At 44.8% G+C, this 19845-nt stretch overlaps 1 non-coding gene across 1 annotated transcript; it reads left to right on the top strand.

Annotated features, from left to right (window-relative positions):
• Window positions 1–822: 822 nt before the first annotated feature.
• Window positions 823–1037, top strand: LOC121143021. Its single transcript, XR_005880158.1, has one exon. It is a non-coding gene; the product is annotated as a small nucleolar RNA U3 (small nucleolar RNA).
• The last annotated feature ends 18808 nt before the right edge of the window (window positions 1038–19845 follow it).

Genomic DNA, 19845 nt, shown 5'->3' with positions numbered 1-19845 from the left:
TCTCAAAACATTAAAATGAATTTTAAACTAATGAACTATCAACTATAAGAACAATAAATTCAGTCACCTGGCACCACAAGTATGAGGCTGTCACACTTTCTTCTTATTTAAAATGACTTTCCAGCCAGTCTGAAAATGGACAGCAGTGCCCAGCTTGCAAGGAAGCTATCACTGGGAATATTGGCTTAGCCAGGCTCTCAACCCCTGCCTATGATTTTTGTACTATATTTCAAGCAGATTTAAATGTCCACCACTCAACCTTAAATCAGTCTTCAAATAGAAAGCCCTGAGACTGAAATGAAAATGCAAAGAAATATAATATAGAGAAAAGTTGAAGTAGCTAGTTAAATACCCCTGGAAGTGAGTGGAAACTCATCTGTGAGGAGCTTCTGCTTCATGCAGTGGCAAGATTTGCCTCTCGGGTAAGTCATTAAGATATTCAGGCCATGCTGAACTCAAACTCCACCATGATATAACAGCAAGCCTGATGTCCTTCTAGAATGAATGCACAAGATGTACCTGCTTCTGTATGCTTCAATCAAGCCATTCCCTAGCAGTGTTGACCTGGGCTCCTGTCTGCCCTTGACTTCAGAACTGACACCCATGGGGCCCTAACAGATCTCAGAGACTGAGGATGGTCTAGAAAAGCCCAAAGCCCAGGAAGGACATGTGTCTGGACCTGACAATGAACCTCTGGCTTCAGCTCTCTTGGTGTTATGTAGGAAGTTCCCAGATGCTCCTGGCATCGGGACCTTTGGGTAAAAAGGTCTGGGGCACCAATCTTTCATCCATGGACCACCTGACCATTAAGTCCTGAACAGAAAGACTGTGCTTTCAGGGATCATTTCTATAGTTCGTTAATAGAGAAGTTTCTCTGACTGTGTAGAGCGCCTGAAACCACGAGGATGAGACAGAGCGTTCCCTCCTGAGCGTGAAGCCGGCTCCAGGTGCTGCTTTCCTGCAGTTGCCTCTTGCCATTAATGATCGATCTTCTCTTCCTTATGGGAGAGTGAAAGGGAGGGAACACAGTCTGAGTGAACCTGGGTCTGTTTGAAAAAAAAGTCCTGAACTGAGTGGATTTCAGTGCTGGGCAGAAGACTGGGATGAACATAGTCAAGAATAGCTCTGCATTTCGACCAGTTGTGGCTTTCTGTATAACAGTCTCCATTTGCTACAAAAAAAAAAAAAAAAGAGTTTCTTTGATTATGGGGAGAGCGATACTTAGGATAAGGATAAGTATATAGAATACATCTAGGAATTATACTGGTTTAGAAGTGGCTGTAATAGGTTCTCCCTTAAGGCCCCACCCCTAGATAATTCTATAAGTAACTAAATGTTACTGAGCAAGGGAGAATCAGTCTTCTCCTAGGACAAGCCTCCTATTAGACTATCCCATCCTCAGTGCTCAACCCTAAAACATATACATACACACAAGCAGCACTGATTGGACTCAGGAGACTATCTATATATGTCAATAATTAAAGAAGAGATCATGAACTTGAGAGAGTGGGGAGGAATTGCAGAGAGGAGGGGAAGGGATAGAAATAATGTAATCACTGTACTCAACTATGAAATTATTTTTTAAATTAAGTTTAAATTTAAAAAAAGAAGTCAGACATGGTGGCATATACCTGATCTCAATATTCAGGCAGAAGCAAAAACCTAAGAAGAACCTTCCAGACCCCACCCCGAAATGTGCCCAACTTCAGGTAAGCTTGGGTCCTCCTGAGGACCCCTTCCCTGCTCATCACCCGCTCCCTCAGTCTTCCAAGGGCGACTCCCGGCATCAAGAGGACCTGTCCACACAGGAAAGATGTGAGTCCTCCCAGACCCAACCCCCAGCTCTCCCCACACCTGTGCGCCCAGCTCCAGGTGACCTTGTGTCCTCCTGGGGACCCCCTTCCCTGCTCATCACCCACTCCCTCAATCTTCCGGGCCACTTCTGGCATCAAGAGGGCCTGCCCACACAAGAAAGACGTGAGTCCTTCCAGACCCCACCCTGGTGCACCCAGCTTCAGGTGAGCGTGGGTCCTCCTGGTGACCCCTTCCCTGCCCATCACCCACTCCCTCAATCTTCTGGGGGCTGCTCCACACCTGCGTGCCCAGCTTCAGGAAAGAAGGAGAACAGTGAACACAGAGAGACCCCACCTGCACCCACTGGAAGAAGGGATGGGAAGATGACAGTATAAGAACACACTCAGCTGCCGGGAGGTGGTGGCGCACGCCTTTGATCTCAGCACTCGGGAGGCAGAGGCCGGCAGATCTCTGTGGGTTCGAGGCTGGGCTGGACCCACAGCCTCCAAAACAATACAGAGAAACCCTGTCTCGTAAAAAAAAAAAAAAAAGAAGAACACATTCAGCAATAAAAAGACCAACATGACTCCATCAGAATCTAGAGACCCCCAAACCAACGAGACCTGAAAAGCACAACATAGATGAAGCAGAAAAGACAGACTTTAAAAATTATTTTATGTCAATAGGAAACGAGAAAATCCCTTAAAGAAATAGAAGAAAAAACAAACAAACAAAAATATATGAAATTGAGGAAAAGATGAACCAAAAAAATTCAAGAGATAAACAAATCCCTTAAAGAATCTAAAGAGACTCCCATGGCTAAGCACTGAGCTGAACTCAAGAAAGACAGTAACAGAAAGGGAGGACTGATGACCAAAGGGATTAAGACTGGGCTGGTTTAACCTCAAGAAAAAGCTGACCTGACAAGAGTTAGCTCTTGAATCCCAGGCTTATGCCTGGGAATCCAGCATGGGACTGATCAAGACCCCCTGAATGTGGGTGTCAGTGAGGAGGCCTAGGTAATCTATTGAGCCTTGGGCAGTAGATCAGTATTTATCCCGGGTATACAAATGGACTTTGGGCTCCCATCCAACAATGTGAGATGCACTCTCACCCTGAACACTTGGGGGAGGGTCTAGGCCCTGCCCTGGATGAAATGACAGACTATGGACACCCCCATGGAGGGCCTCACCCTCCCTGGAGAAATGAGGGAATATTGGGGGGGGGTTGGTGAGAGGGCACGGGAGGAGGGGAGGGAAATGGAGAGGGACCTGGAATTGACATGTGAAGCAACCTTGTCTCTAATTTAAATTTAAAAATTAAAAAAAAAAAAAAGAATCTAAAGAGAGCCAAGAAAAAAACAACCAAACAAATGAAGGAAACAACCCAAACAGTTGAAGGTTTCAAAGCTGAAATAGAAACAATCAGGAAAACACAGAATGAGGGGATGCTGGAAATAGAAAAGCTGGGTAAATGATCAAGAACTACAGATGTAAGTATAACCAATAGAATACAAGAGACGGAAGACACAATCTCAGGTGTTGAAGACTCATTAGAGGAAATACAGTCCTCAACCAAAGAAAATCCCTAACACAAAATATCTAGGAAATATGGGACACCATGAAGAAGCCAAACCTGAGAATAATAGGTAAAGAAATACAGCTCAAAGGTACAGAAAACATATTCAACAAGATCATAGAAGAAAACTTCCCTAACCTAAAGAAGGATATGCCTATGACAATACAAGAATCTTACTGAACACCAAATAGGCTAGACCAGAGAAAGAATTCCCCTCGCCACATAATAATCAAAACATCAAACCACAGAATAAAGAGGAAATATTAAGAGCAGCTAAAGAAAAGGCAAAATAACATATAAAGGCAGACCTATCCGAATTATTCCTGACTGCTTAATGGAAACTATGAAAGCCAGAAGAACCTGGACAGATGTCCTACAAACACTAAGGGAACAAGGATTCCAGCCCAGACTACTGTATCCAGCAAAGCTTTCAATTACCATACATGGAGAAAACAAAATATTCCATGACAAAGCCAGATTTGAACAGTACATACCCACGAATCCATCCCTATAGAAATTACTGGAAGGAAAACTTAAACCCAATGAACATAACTACACTCACAAAGACATAAGCAATAGATAATCCCACTTTACCAAACTCCAAAAGAAAAAGGGAGGAAAACATGCACACAATAACACCACCACCAATAAATCAAAACCAAACAAGAATCAATAATCAATGGTCATTAATATCCCTCAATGTCAACGGTCTCAACTTGCCTATAAAAAGACACAGACTAACAGAACGGATATGAAGACAGAACTCATCCTTCTGCAGCATACAAGAAACACATCTCAACATCAAAGACAGACGTTACCTCAAAGTAAATGGTTGGGAAAATATTTCCCAATCAAATGGAACCAAGAAACAAGGTGGTATAGCAATCCTAGTATCTAACAAGTTAGATTTCAAATTAAAATCAATCAAAAGAGATGAAGAAGGAAACTTCATATTCATCACAGGAAAAGTCCATCAAGATGAAGTATCAATTCTGAACATCTATGCCCCAATTACAAAGGCACCCACATTCGTGAAAGAAACATTACTAAAGCTCAAATCACATATAAAATCTCACACACTAGTAGTAGGAGATTTCAACACTCTGCTGAATGTAACACCAGTAGCACAGACACTAAGACCAACAATTAATAAATGGGACCTCCTGAAACTGAGAAGCTTCTGCAAAGCAAAGGACACAGTCAATAAGACAAAAATGCAGCCCACACAAGGGAATAAGATATTCACTAACCCCACATCTGACAGAGGGTTGATCTCTAAAATCTACAAAGAACTCAAGAAGCAAGTCTCCAAAGCACCAAAGGATCAAATTAAAAAGTGGAGTACAGCCGGGCGTTGGTGGCGCACGCCTTTAATCCCAGCAATCGGGAGGCAGAGGCAGGCGGATCTCTGTGAGTTCAAGGCCAGCCTGGTCTACAAAGTGAGTTCCAGGACAGCCTCCAATGCTACAGAGAAACCCTGTCTCGAAAAACCAAAAAAAAAAAAAAAAAAAAGTGGAGTACAGAACTAAGTAGAGAATTCTCAATAGAGGAGTCTAAAATGGCTGAGAGACACTTGAGAAAGTGCTCAACATCCCTAGCAATCAGGGAAATGCAAATCAAAACAACTCTTAGATACCATCTTACTCCTGTCAGAATGGCTAAAATAAAAAACACCAATGACAGTTTATGCTGGAGAGGATGTAGAGAAAGGGGAACACTCCTCCACTGCTGGTGGGAGTGCCAACTCATACAACCACTTTGGAAATCAATATGGAGATTCCTCAGGAAAATGGGAATCAGTTTACCACAAGACCCAGCAATTCCACTCTTAGGCATATACCCAAAAGATGCATATTCATACAACAAGGACATCTGTTCTACTATGTTTATAGCAGCACTAATTGTAATAGCCAGAACCTGGAAGCAACCTAGATGTCCCTCAACTGAAGAGTGGATAGAGAAAATGTGGTACATTTACACAATGGAGTACTACTCAGTGGGAAAAAACAATAGAACCTTGAAATTTTTAGGCAAATGGATGGCACTAGAAGAAACCATCCTGAGTGAGGTAACCCAGTCATAAAAAGAGAAAGTTGGTATGTACTCACTCATATTTAGACATGAATCAGGGAAGTGCCAGCCTACAATCACACTGCCAGAGAGTCTGGGAAACAGGAAAGACCCTAAGAGAGATATGCATGGTACCCCAGAGAAGGTAAAATGAGGCAAGATCTCCTGAGCAGATTAGAAGTATGCAGGGGTAGGGGAGAGGGAGCCAGGATAAAGAGAGGGGAGAAGAGAAAGGAAAAGGGGGACATGGGGGAGCAGGAAGATTGAGTTGGGGGAAGAATAGAGGAGAGCAGGATGAGAAATACCATAATAGAGGGAGTCATTCTAGGTTTGAGGGGAGATCTGGCATTAGTAAGATTTCCAGAGATCTACAAGGATGACACCAACTGGCAAACTAAGCAATAGTGGAGAGACTACTTTAAATGTCCCTCCCTACATTAATAGCCCCTCCTTGATAATGATTTTGACAACTATCTTATATACCATCCTAGAACACAGCCACAGCTAAACACTGAATTGAACTCCTGGAACCCAGTGACAGAGAGGGAGGAGTGATGAGCAAAGGGGTCAAGACTGGGCTGGTGAAACCCAGAGAAACAGCTGACCTGAACAAGGGGGAGCTCATGGACCCCAAACTGATGGCTGAGGAGCCAGCATGGGACTGATCCAGACTCACTGATTGTGGGTGTCAATGAGGAGACCTAGGAAATCTATGGGGCCTTGGGTAGTAGATCAGTATATATTCCTGGCACACAAATGGACTTTGGGCACCCATCCCACAATGAGGGATGCTCTCTCAATGTGGACACTTGGGGGAGGGCCTAGACCCTTCCCAGAAGGAAATGACAGACTCTAGAGATCCCCCATGGAGGGCCTCACCCTCCCTGGGGAACGGAGTGGGGGCTGGGGGAGGGGCTGGGGGAGCTGGTGGGGAGAAGTGGGCATGGAGGGGAGGGAGAGGGAGCTGGGACTGACATGGGAAGCAAGCTTGTTTATAATTTAAATACATAATAAAAAAGTGTTTAAAAAACTAAGAAGAATGAGAAGGAGGAAGAGGAGGAGGAGGAGGATGACGACGATGAGGAGGAGGGGGAGACATGTTCCTGTACCTGCCAGACTGAAGGAAGAACTGTAACCTTTGCAGTGATCCCCAGGCGTGGCTGGATTGAAATGGCTCCATCGTGCTCACTTTATCATGGCAGAGGACAGTATGTAGACTCAATGACTAGTATTTTCAGAATAGAAAGGGAAAAGACGGCATAGTAACATAAAAATTACAATAACTTCTCGTGTGTGTGTGTGTGTGTGTGTGTGTGTGTGTGTGTGTGTGTGTGTGTGTGTGTGTTTTGAGACAGGATTTCTCTGTGTAGCCCTGGCTGTCATGGAACTCACGCTGTAAACCAGGCTGTCCTTGAACTCAGAAATCCACCTGCCTCTGCCTCCTAAATGCTGGGATTAAAGGAGCTCACCACCACTGACCAGCATACAATAACTTCTTACAACGAAAGCTTCCATTTTGTTCTCTGTAGAGGTGTAGGACTTTCCAGGAGACTAGATGGGGACTGGTTCAGGGTAACCTAATGGGAGAGGAACTTATCCCAGCAGTGAGATGATGCCCAGACTCCTAGATGTTGGCCAGGGCAATCACTGGGTGTGAACACAATCTAAATCACTGGCTTCCTGCTGTGCGATTAGATGCTGGGCCAAGTCCTACATGACCTCGTACATAGTCTCCCTGGCACCGCTCACAGGCACCAATAGTCTTGCCTGAGAAGCAAGAGATGGGGCCACAGCAGGCAGTCATGGGGATGACAGATCCCCAGTCTTTCTAGCTGCTGACATAGACCACCGCAAAACTGCCAGTCAATATGTAGATAAATAAAAGACTGAGAATGAAGCCATCTACTCTTTGGCAGGGTCTTCTGTCTCGGGGATGGTGCCAGCAGTAGAGACAGATGGGAAGTGGCCAACACCATCTATGGATTAATTAACGCTGTACACTGGACACCAGGCCAATGGAAGGCTGAGGAAATGTCACAATATTGTGTTGCTAATGTGATAAATTACTTAGATGGAGTGTTAAGCACATTAACATGGGCATGGCAGCTAATGTGTTTCACCACTGCAGAGCTATCCCTGCAGTGATTTAATTTGGGATCAAAATAATATTTTCAACAGAAAAGAAGGGAGGAAGGAAGTTTGATTCACAGTTAAAGAATTACAAAGCTCTGAGCTTTACAAGAAAAATAAAAGCAATAAGAATATAATTTGATTTTGCCGGGCATCAACCACATTTTCTTTTGCTAGTGAAATTGCCTCAGATGCACAAGGACTCCGATAATGAGAGCACACAAGTCATCTTACTAAACAAATAATTATAGCTCAAAAGTTAGAAGAGACAGTGGCAAAAATGTTGAGATGAAGTTAAGTGAAGGCTACCAACCTGTGTTGATACAGAGCGACAAAATGCAGCTAGCTGAGAAAAGAACTTTAACATAGATTGTCTTGTTATATAAAGCAAAATAAATAAGAAAAGAGGAATTTATAAACCAAGTTGGAACCTGGGTCCCACTAAATGGAGTGAAAGTGTTATTTCATTCCTAGTGATCAACATAGGTGAAGTAATAGACTCATAAGGGAGGCAGCAGCTGTCTGGGCAATATCAAGCTTGAGATTGTGATGGGCTTCTGGGGAGGCATCAAGAGTGTAGACAAACACTTGGTCTGAAATTCTGGGACGTGTCAGAGTCAGAGATAAGGGAAAAATGTGGAGCTGGCAACATTCAGCAGGTAATGTCACTTGCCACCAAGTCTGATGACCTGAGTTTGATCTCAGACATCCACATGGAGAGAGAGAATCAACTTAGCTGTCCTTAACTTCCATATGAATGTAGTGGTATGCACACACACACACACACACACACACACACACACACACACACACACACACATACACACACACTAAAAACAGACAGACAAATATGCAACAAAACCTGGAGCTAGAGTTTTAAGTGCTCATGAGACACTCAACATGGGTGCTGGTAACTGACTGGATCCTCCATTCGAGCAGCATGAACTCTTTTTCTTTTTTTTTCTTTTTTTTTTTTTTAGTTTTTGGTTTTTCGAGGCAGGGTTTCTCTGTATTGTTTTGGAGGCTGTCCTGGAATTTTCTCGGTAGACCAGGCTGGTCTCGAACTCACAGAGATCCGCCTGCCTCTGCCTCCCAAGTGCTGGGATTAAAGGCGTGCGCAACCAACGCCCGGCAGCATGAACTCTTAACCACTGAACCATCCTGCCACTCCCTTTTTCAACAGTTATTTCTCTTTCTTTCTTTCTTTCTTTCTTTCTTTCTTTCTTTCTTTCTTTCTTTCTTTCTTTCTTTCTTTTCTTTTCTTTTTTTTTTTTTTTTTGAGACAGAGTTTTTCTGTATAACATCCCTAGCTGACCTGGAACTAACTCTGTGACCACGCTGGCCTCGAACCACAGAGATCTGCCTGCCTCTGCCTCCTGAGTGCTGGAATTAAAGGTGGATACCACCACCGACCAGTTCAACAGTTTCCACAACAAGTGCCCTGTTATTCAGGGTGGTAACCTTGCCTAGAGAAGAAGACCATCTCCATTTGCAAGCCATCAGCTCTTCCTCCATCTGTCCTGTCTATTTCCCATCCTGCATCACATACCCTACAGCATGGACCTAAACATGAGTCCTGTTGCTTGAACATCTGAGTTTATTTCTTTATACGGAGTTTACCAACATAATAAGATTCACTTCCTCAAAAGTGAACACATCAATGAGATAGCACAGTTGGCTTGAAGACGATAACAAGCAAGCATTCAGCATTCTTCTTCTGTGAAAAAGGTTAGTGGCTTTTGCAAGCACCGGGAAATAAATTTCCATGTCTTGGAGTTTTGCAAAGTCATTATGCTTCTGGCCACATAAAAATGTCTGATGGTGACTGCTCCTTAAGCACACACCTTAGGAAAATGAGACCTGGGACCTAAACACAAGTCCATGCTAGTTGTCATGGGCTGGGGAATGACACCCTTCATTGTGTTTTCAGAATTTTCCCAAGCAGTGTGAATGATAGCCAAAATAAAGTTGATATAAATGGGAAGGCTGTCCACACAAGAGAGCCCACCAGAGTGTCATTTGGGACGGCAAAAAATAAAGAGAATAAGAAAATGGTTAAAAAAAAAAAAAAAGGACCTGGAAAAATTATGACTCAGTGATGTGTTGATATTAATGCTTCTCATGCAGTTGTATTTAATCTTTCAAATATGTACATTGCAACGATCGAATAAATAGATATCAGGAAGCAAACATCTGCTGAAAAAGCCCATCTGTGAAAAGCAAAGCAATTGTCTTAGTTAGGTTACCATTGCTGAGAGAAAACCCTATGACCAAAAGCAGTCTGGGGAGGAAAGGGTTTATTTCAGCTTACACATCTGCACCACAGTCAGTCAATGAAGGAGGTCAGAGCAAGGACTCAAGACAGGAAGCTGAGGCAGGAACTGAGGGAAAAGCTGTGGAGGGACACTGCTTATTGGCTTGCTGTCTTTGGCTTCCTCAGCCTACTTTTTCATAGCACCGGGACCACCATCCAAGGTGTGGCACTGCCCACAGTGTCCCAAGCCCTCCCACGTCATTCACTAAGAAAATGCCCCATAGTCTTGTTTACAGACCAATCTGGTGAAGGGTTTTGTCAATTGTGGCTCCCTCTTCTCAGATGACTGCAACTTGTGTTAAGTTGAAAAAAATGAAATTAATAATATTAAAAAAACAACCAGGACAGTAATCAATGTTTTCATAATAAACTTTTATTTTAAAACAGTCTTAGATGTTCAAAAAAAATCACAGAGATGCCACGAAGAGCCTTCAGAGCCTCATGTGTAGTTCCTCTCAAGCACGCCCTGTGGTTAATGTTCATGTGGTCCATTGTCACACTTAATGGGTAAGTGCTGACCTGTTACTACTGAATGGAACGTCTATCCAAGTTTCCTTAATCTCTGCCTAAGGTCTTTCTTTCTGCTATAGAACTACACCTGGGTGTCACATGGCATGCAGCTGCCCATCTTAACTGCAACTCTTGCTTGTTTGTGTTGCCTTGGTAGTTTTGAAGAGTACTGATGTATGGCTTACCTGTTGTTTTTCTTGTGGTTCCACCAGGCTGCAGTATTGCTTTAAGGAGGAAAGTGCCTGGATTAGTTACTTTTCTGTTGCTGTGACAAAACACCATGACCAAGTAATTTATAAAAGGAGTTTGTTTGGGATTATGGTTTCAGAGAGATAAGAGTCCATTGTGGCGGGGTGGCTTGGCAAAGGACAGCAGGCAGCAGCAGAAAGCTGAAAGCTCATATCTTGAATGGCAAGCAGAAATCAGAAGGAGCAAACCAGGAAGGACAAAGGTCTTTAAACACTTAAAGCCTGCTTCTAGTGACATATTTTCTACAAGACCACACCTCCTAAACCTCCCCAAACAGTACCATCAACTGGGGAGGAAGCATACAGATGCCAGAGACTGTGAGAGGCATTCTCATCAAACCACAACATCGCCTTGGGTCACGTTTTGGTCAGAGCTCAGTAGAGACACAGAGCCAATCAGTCATCATGCCTTTGTGGACTGATGCATATTGACAAGTCAATCTAGTAATGGTGTTTACTTCAAAGAAGGGGCCTGGAATGTTGGAATTTTGTAGGGAGACAGTGAAGCTGGAGATTCAGGGAAGACCTGACCTGACATCACATTCAAAGGCCATCTAGAGGTAGATTGTTCGCCAGAAGTCTCAGTCACAGCTTGTCACCTGATTTTTTGAAAATCAGCTGAGTACAGCGTTAAGCAAATCTCAAAGTCTCTCACTGAAGCATCATTCTGGGTCAGTGGTTCTCAACCTGTGGGTCATGACCCCCAAAATACCATTAGAAAACACATATATTTACTTGACCATTCATGGCAGTGGCAAAAATTATAGGTATGAAGTAGCAATGAAAATAATTTTATGGTTGGGGCTCACCACAACATGAGGAACTGTATTAAAGGGTCGCAGCATCAGGAAGACTGAGAACCACTGCCCTAGAAACAGTCAGTCAGGTAGGGTGTGGTGAGTCCTCAGAAGCATGGCCTCAGACCACAGAAAAAGGAGAGAGGAGGGGTGGAAGAGGGAAGCAGGATCCAGAAATAATCGCCCCGCCCAGCTGGAGAGCAACAAGCTGCTCCCTCTCGTGAACCCCAGTCTCCACAGCACAGCCCTTGTGACTACAGAAAAGCCTGGTGCTAGCCTGCCTGCAACCCTAGCACTGTGTAGACAGGACACACTTTGTGGAAAAGATCAGCATTGGAATGGAACAGGCCAGAATGCTGAAGGACTCAGTGTGGAGCATGTGGAATGCCAAAGGCCAGCCTGACAGACCCACACCAATTTCATGATGCTTCTTTCAAGGTCCCTTGAGCCCTTAAAGTCTCTCTGTCCCTCTCCAGAGATGTCTGTGTAGTGATGATGTCCCTGCTTGCTTTAGTGCTGAGCAGCAGAGCTTGCCAATGACTTTCACAAGGACGATTTCACTCTAATTTTTGCTATGATCACCCTGGGGTTGCTCACACTCAGGCAGTCCCAGGGTAGAAAAACTTAGCAATAAAACAAATATTAGGCCAGAGGGATGAGTTAGATTGCAAATAGGAGCACACTCCAGCTTGCAATGGCTTAAGCAATAGGACATTAATTTCTCCCATGAAATGAATGCCAAGGTAGAGAGGGTGAGCTGGAAGATTCTAGTAGGGCTGATCCCCACAGTCATAGGCAATGTTTGGCAGGAAAGAAATCCATGGGGCACAAAAAACGACATAGGAGATAATGACTGATGGGGCCACTCCTTTATAACACACTCAGTTGCTAGTGATCATACCCAGTGGGCCATGGGGGGGACACAGGAAACAGGAGTGTAAAGGAAAGGTGTCAGCATTTAGGGGATGACACAAGCACAGAAAGGCACAGGGGGTGCCTAAGAATCAAAACAGACGCTCAAGGGGCATGAAACACGGACTTGGATGGCACTTCATGAAAACTAAGGGCTCAGACAGAACCAGCAAAGTAGACATGTAGACAGATGACAGGCAGACAGCTATAGATAGATAGACAGATAGATACAAATGGATAAAGAGATAGCTAGAAGATAATAGATACATAGATTGATAATAGATCAATTAATAGATGAGAGATATAAAGATAATAGATATATAGAGATAGATAATAGGTCAATCTATATATGAGAAATATAAAGATAGATGATAGGTTATCGATAGGTAGAGATGATAATAGATTACATATAGACAGATGATAAATCGATTACAGAGATAGATAATAGGGATGGAGAATAGATGAGAGGGTAGCTATTAGGAGAATTGAGAATTGGCAAACCCTATGACTGGTTGTCTACAAGCAAAAAACCCTGGGTTGCCAGTAGCTTGCCAGAACCAGAAGGTGAAAATTCTAGGTCCAAAAACTGGATTCTGGAGTTTCCGTGTCCAGGGACAGGAGGAGCAGGCTGTCACTCCCTCTGGTTTTACAAATCCCCTGAAAACACCCTCATAAACACACTCCAAACAGTGTTTCAGTAGGTGTCTAGGTATTTTTTAATCCAGTCAGGTTGACACCTACAATTAACTATTACACCTGTATCCATCACCCGAGGCATTTCTGGGGTCTGTCCAATATGGGAGTCTTTACACTGGCTTCCTTCTTTCTTTCTACTTACCTGCACACAGTTTTCCCTGGACTGAAGTGGAGCCCAGGCACATACAAGCAGGCAGCCTTGACAATGACACACCAGCGGCCCACATTAGCACTCGGGGAACGGATGAGTAAGCCAGCAATGCTTTTCCCCAAGCTTCTGTGGGGCGTGACTTTCCTGTAATCATCACTAGTAAAGTGCAAAGGGTAATTATTTCGGGAAGGAAAAATGTGGCCATCCATGCATGGGACACTCCGGCATGCTTCCCCAAGCTCCAACACGGCATGGCTTTCCTCTGAGCTCACCACTTACAGAGAGCACTCCTGCACGTGACTCTTGACATTGACATTGGTGGAGTCTGTGGCTGGGAATTGTCTGTTCTTAAGAGCTTATTAAACACTTTCAAATCTGAGCTGAGGAATTCTATCATCGCCAACTCCAGTACTTGAAAGCTTAGCTACTGTTTCTGCCTAACTATGAATCTGAGGGGGATGGTTGGTTTGCGTTGGGGCATCTCAGATGTTAATCATACCCTGGGCCACTGGGCTGCCCCATCCTCATTTAAAGAGTTGACATTTGAGTGTTTATTTACTCATCCCAAATTCAAAGAAGTGTGAAAAAGGCTGCACAGTGGTAAGGATTTTGGAAACCATAGAAACCGTAAAAGCAAACTGAGAAATCATTAGGGGAAGGAAGAAAGCCCCCAGTGAAGTAAAAATTAAGCTTTACTTTAATGAAGATGACAGAGACCTCCAGCGACAGAACAGGGCCATCAAAATGGGAAGAGCTGCAACAATAGGCTCATCACATAGGAAGACTTGTGGGGGTGGGGAGTCTTATTCAACAGGAATCTAGGTATTGGGGCAGGTGGCCCGCATGTTAACTAAGTTCCAATGTGTTGCTGTGGTCTGACAGAATGATGCTCACCAAGATGCCATCAGCCTGGGATTCTGTGACTGTGTCCTGTCACACAGTAAAGGGGAGTGGACGCTGATAGACTGTGAAAGTTGCCAACAGTTGACCTTAAAATGTGGAAGTTGTCCTGGATTTTCCAGATGTGACCAGCTCAGTCGTGGGGTTCTCAAATGCAGAAGAGGGAGGAGGAAGAGAAAATCACAGTGACACGGTAAGAAAATGAGCCACGACTGCGGGTGCTGGCTTTGATGAGGTAAATGGCTGGAAACCAGACTCTCCCCTGAAACGCATACAGCCCTTCAGACACCTCCATCACAGGCCAGTGAGACCATGCCAGACTTAGGACTGCACAGAGTGTTGTGTTGTGTTAAACTTCCGGATTTGAGCCAATGTATTACAGCAGCAGTAGGAAATTAACAGCTGTGTATCTGAGAATGGGACTGGACCTATTGGTTCTTGCTTATAATTCCAGGATTTGGGATTGCTGCAAGCTTAAACTGCAGAGTGAGGTCTTCTCTTCCCCACCCCCACCCTCAACAAACAAACACACCAGGGTCCACAGGATGACTCAGTGGTGTTAAGGAACTTTCTGTTGACTCCCAAAAAGTTCTCTAACCTCCTGGCACATAGGTCTATACACACATTGGACATGCACTCTCTCTCTCTCTCTCTCTCTCTCTCTCTCTCTCTCTCTCTCTCTCTCTCTCTCTCTCTCATCTTAAAAGTCTTTCCTAGAACTGGTAATCTGTTGAACTTCCCTGTTCTCCATTTTTTAAATTAACACAGGTGGAGGCTGAATCCTTCAGGGAAGTGGTCCCTGTTAGATACCTCTACCCTATTACATGCTGCACTCTGCTGGTGGAGTATCCATGACCACCTCATCCTGGACTGTAAGCTCCATCAATACAGGAAATGTATTTGCCTAATCTTCAGGATCAAGGACAGCGTGCTTGCAAGGGCTTACTGTTGTTTATGGGATGGATCTCTGTGGTAGCAATGATACACTATTCTAACAGGTGGGACAATCCAAGTTGGCAGTGGGGGTGTTGATGAAATGAAATGGAATGGCCATTTTGCCCTTTAAAGAGCCCAAGTATGAATGAACCAGGCTTCAGCGCTTTCATTCTTACAGAACTGGACGTCTGCATTCAGAGGAAACACTCAGCGGACCAGATGGGGATTGCTAACTTATTTTCAAATCATGTTCCCACACATATTAATAATTGCTCAGAATTTACAACAGCATCTGTTCAAATCCGAATTGAACCCGGACCTCCATTCATATTAGCAGAGTTTAAATAAGGGAATGGAGATCACACGCAGAGGCTGAGCATGACATCTCTGCTTCAGGCGTGTCAACCCACTGCCTACCACATGTGGCTATGGAGAGCTATAAATGGGACAGGAAACAAAATCATGAACTTACTTAAAACTTTCTGAGTTTATTAATGATGACTTTTGGCAACTTGGTTGAAGGTCAGCTTTGTAGATGGCCACGGTCATATGCAATGTGAAAACATGGCCATGTCCAGTGACAGCATTTCAATAAATAAAGTATTATCCTGGGAGAAATTTAACTCCAACCATGTGTAAAATGAAGCTCTTCAAAGCTAGGAAATGTGACCCTGTTTTAGGTAGGGTCTCTATTGCTGTGAAGAAACAGACACCATGCCCACGGCATGACCACTTTTTCAGAGGTTTAGTCCATTATCATCATGGTGGGACATGGTGGCATGCAGGCAGACATGGTGCTGGAGAAGGAGCTGAATGTCCTACATCTTGACTTGCAGGCAACAGGAAGTGGTCTGTGATACGTGACTTGAGCATGTATGAGTGTTGTGGAATATTATTTTAACTGGGCAAGGGTGTGTTACAGTTGTTTATATTGTGGGATATTACATTAACTGTGTAAAGATGTGTTACATGTGTGTGTGCTGCATTTGTTTAATGATGTAAGGATGTGTGTTTAATTACATAAAGATGTATTGCATTTGCTTCACCTTGCCTGCCTAAGGTACCTGATTGGTTTGATAAAAAGCTGAATGGCCAATATCTGGTCAGGAGAGGGATAGGCAGGGATAATAGGGAGAAAGAATAAATAGGAGGAGAAATCTAGGCTCGGGAGAACAAGAGAAGAAGAGAGGAGAGAACGAGGGACATACTGGAGGCCATAAACCAGGCAGCCGCCAGCCAGTCAGACAGTAGGAAAGTAAGATATGCTGAAAGAAAAGATTAAAAGCCCTGAGGCAACAGGTTAAGTTATAAGAGCTAGCAGCAAACGAGCATAAGATAAGGGTGAGCATTCATAACTAATATTAAGTCTCTGTGTCGTGATGTGGGAGCTGGATGGAGGAACAAAGAAAAAGCCTGCTGCATATGAGACCTCAAAGTCTGCCTCCACAGTGACACACTTCTTCCAACAAAGCCATACTACCTAATAGTGCCATTGCCTTTGGGGGCCATTTTCTTTCAAACCACTACAGACCACTATTCATGTAGGCAAATGAACCATATCTACCAGACAATGACCACCGCAGCTCATGAGGCTGAGCCTGTTTCCCAGCATTAGTACACACCTACCCATGATGAAGACCACACAGGATGGTGGGCTTGGAAAAGGCTCCACGAAGACCTTGATCTCAGTCTCACTGGTTAAGGCGGGAAGATGTTACGCGTGAGTACAGGGATATAACAAGAGCAGGCTGTGTATTAGGGGTCATCCAAGGAGGGTTCTTGGGGCAGCTGAGCATTGCCATAAGTAAGGCCAGACCATGAGTGACCAGAAGCCATGGCTCAGACATAGAAGAGCTGGGCCAGCTGGGGTTGGGGGTGGTCTCCATGCCTTCGTTGTGTATAGAATGCAGCTCAGCAGAGGAGGCAGGAGGATCCATCTGCCACCCAGTGAGGATCAGGGAGCCTTTTAAACCATGGTCCAGGAAAGTCCCCAAGGGGCTACCTCTTTAGCCATGATTCCTGGACTTCCATCAACTTTGGTGCTTTCTTGACGAGTGAAGACACCCAGTCCACCTTCATATGTCAGGGAAGGAGGGACAGAGCCCTAAGGTCTGTCCTGTGATCTTTTCTCCCTTGCTTCACAGGTCTCCTTCACTTCACATCTGACGGACTTCCTGCTCTACCCAGAAAAGAAGGCAGCAGACATTAGGCAACTTCAAGATCTAGATCACAGTGCGAGGCACTCCACACCCCCACCCACTTGGTGGGGTACCACCCTGACCATCACTTTTCTAGTATGCAGAGCTCCACCCTCCAGCAAAAGCCACTTCCTCAGAAGCTGAGACCTGATGGGTGGGGCTGGAGGGGCCTCAAGAGGAGGAAGTGGGCGGGAGCTAAACAAAGGAAGTTGACCACCCCCTTCTCTGAGCTTTCTCATTATCAGGACAGAGACCTGCTTTTGAAGGCGACCTGGAGACTTCTGGGAAAGTCTGAAAGTGATGACAGTGGCAGAGATAAAGTGACAACAGACTGGCGATGTGCAACCTTTCTTCCCCACAAAGATCTTGAAAAAAAAGAAGAAAGCCCCACTAGAGGAAGTGGTTTTTTTTTTCAGCACCATCGGCCCCACTGAACTCAGGCCTCTAAGAGCCCTGGCAAGTTTCATGGTGCAATGCGGACCCTGGAAAACGGCTCTGGGCTCTGGTCTGAGATGCCATTTGTCATATGTGGTCCTGAGGCAGGTGGAGTGTTGTGTCTCCACCCCACTGAGACAAAGCTCCTCAGTCAAACACTCAGGCTTCTCCACCCCAGAACTTTCCAGAAACGGCAAGAGATGAGAGTAGCCACTCATTCCTGCCCTCCAAACTAGCAGGGTTTCCTCTTCCACTTTCCCAGGAAGCAGGATGGTGGAGTCACTGGAGACAGCTTTCAGAAGAGAGGTAAAAGGCTGCCCTCCTGATCTGGGGTGTGGTCAAGTTCAGAGAACACCTTTCCCTGAGCCTCTGAAATCAGTCTGGAATGGAGCACCTCCTCTGTCTACAGCAGAGAGGAAATGGCTGCTGGTGACCCTACACATCCGTAGCCACTGGTGATTGGTCAAAAGGTGACTGAGCGGGTTCACATCAGGACCAGAGCCAACTGCCCACCCCTCTGTCAACATCTCTCTCTGGCTTAGTCTCCCCGAATGCTTATTCTGGGTATCAACCCCATCAGGCTGCTCTCAGCTGCCGTGTCTCCCACCCTCCGGGCAACCACAGAGTCAGTGTGACGTGTTGCTACCACTGGTGCTCCCTAAGCCCATCACCCAGGAGAACATTACTGTCTGCTGTGTAGTACTTCTAGTACACCCAACAAGTGTCCTGGGACTCAGGCAGCTAAGGCGTGACAACACTAACTGTGATAGGTCTTTCCCTGGCTCCCTAGCTCAGACATCCTCAAGCCACCAAATTCCCTACATCACACACACACACACACACACACACACACACACACACACACACACACACACACACACTTCAGCGTCTCCTGGGGACAATCAGCTCCTACTCCTTCCCTCCCCTTAGTCTGCCTCCCTCACCCCACCCAATGTTTTCTACTAGCCTGGCAGCTTCCTCTGTACCTTTAGAGCTGGCTTGCGTTCCCACTACCTTTTTGGTTTGTTTTTTTTTTTTTCACAAGCTTGAGTTAACACAGACAACTGCTATTTAGTAAACCCAGCTGGGAATCACTCAGTCGACACTTCCAGAGATGGAGAGAGAAACAGGCTTCTAGGCAGAACCTGAGGCCTATGGAAAGCCATCCAATCATCTACCACCTAGGCCTTTCCTGAAAGCTGCAGACTTCACCCATTCCAGACCCACGAGGAATTAGCCATTTCCACCATTCAGTGTCCCCTGTGATACACCCAGAGAATGTAGTACCAAATTCTTCTACAACCTTGTCCCTTAGTCATAGCCCCCATGGAACAATCTTTTTCGCTTGGTGTATGTACATTACATACTTGAGGTCAGACTGCTGTTCAAATTCTATTTGTCATATTTTTGATCTTGTGAAGGGGAGAGAGGACCTTCAAGTAGAGACCAGAAATCAATGTTGTATGTCTTTTTCAATTATTCTTCACCTTGTGTTTTGAGTCAGAGTCTCTCATTGAACATGGTGCTCACCAATCAAGCAAGTTTGATTGGCCAGCAGGCCCCAGGGAGCCCCCTATGTGTGCCTTTCCAGACTGGGACAACATGTACTTTTTATATGGGTGCTCAGTGTTTGATATTGTAACAGCCCAGAATAGTACCTGTCTCCTCCTATCAGAGGACAGACTGCAAGCACAAGGATCTAGTTATTTGTTTGTTTGTTTGTTCATTTATTTATTTGTTTGTTTGTTTTTGAGACAGGGTTTCTCTGTGTAGTCCTGGCTATCCTGGAACTCACTCTGTAGACCAGGCTGGCCTCAAACTCACAGAGGTCCTCCTGCCTCTGCTAGGATTAAAGGCATGCACTACCATTGCCCGACTAAGGATTTATTTTTATTGACAGCTGTATTCTAGCTTCTAGAGCCATCCCTGGAATAGTCCATGATGGACTGTGTATCTTGAGCCAGGACACAGAATAAATCTTTCTTTATAAGTTGTTTCTTGACAAGTAGTTTGGTCACAACAATGAGAAAAGTAACTAATGTCCCCAAAGTGGGCATTCAATGACCTCTGTGGTTCTTTGTGGGCCACAGATGATAGAACAGGAAAAGGCAAGTCTTCATCAATACACCTCATCCTGCTTTGTAACAGGGACTTGTCAAAACTCCCAACACCAACT

Source organism: Mesocricetus auratus, unplaced genomic scaffold (genome assembly GCF_017639785.1).
Source record: "Mesocricetus auratus isolate SY011 unplaced genomic scaffold, BCM_Maur_2.0 Super-Scaffold_100010, whole genome shotgun sequence".
NCBI lineage: Eukaryota > Metazoa > Chordata > Mammalia > Rodentia > Cricetidae > Mesocricetus > Mesocricetus auratus.
The sequence above is the reverse complement of the archived record's forward strand: the minus strand, read 5'-3'. Positions and strand labels throughout refer to the sequence as shown.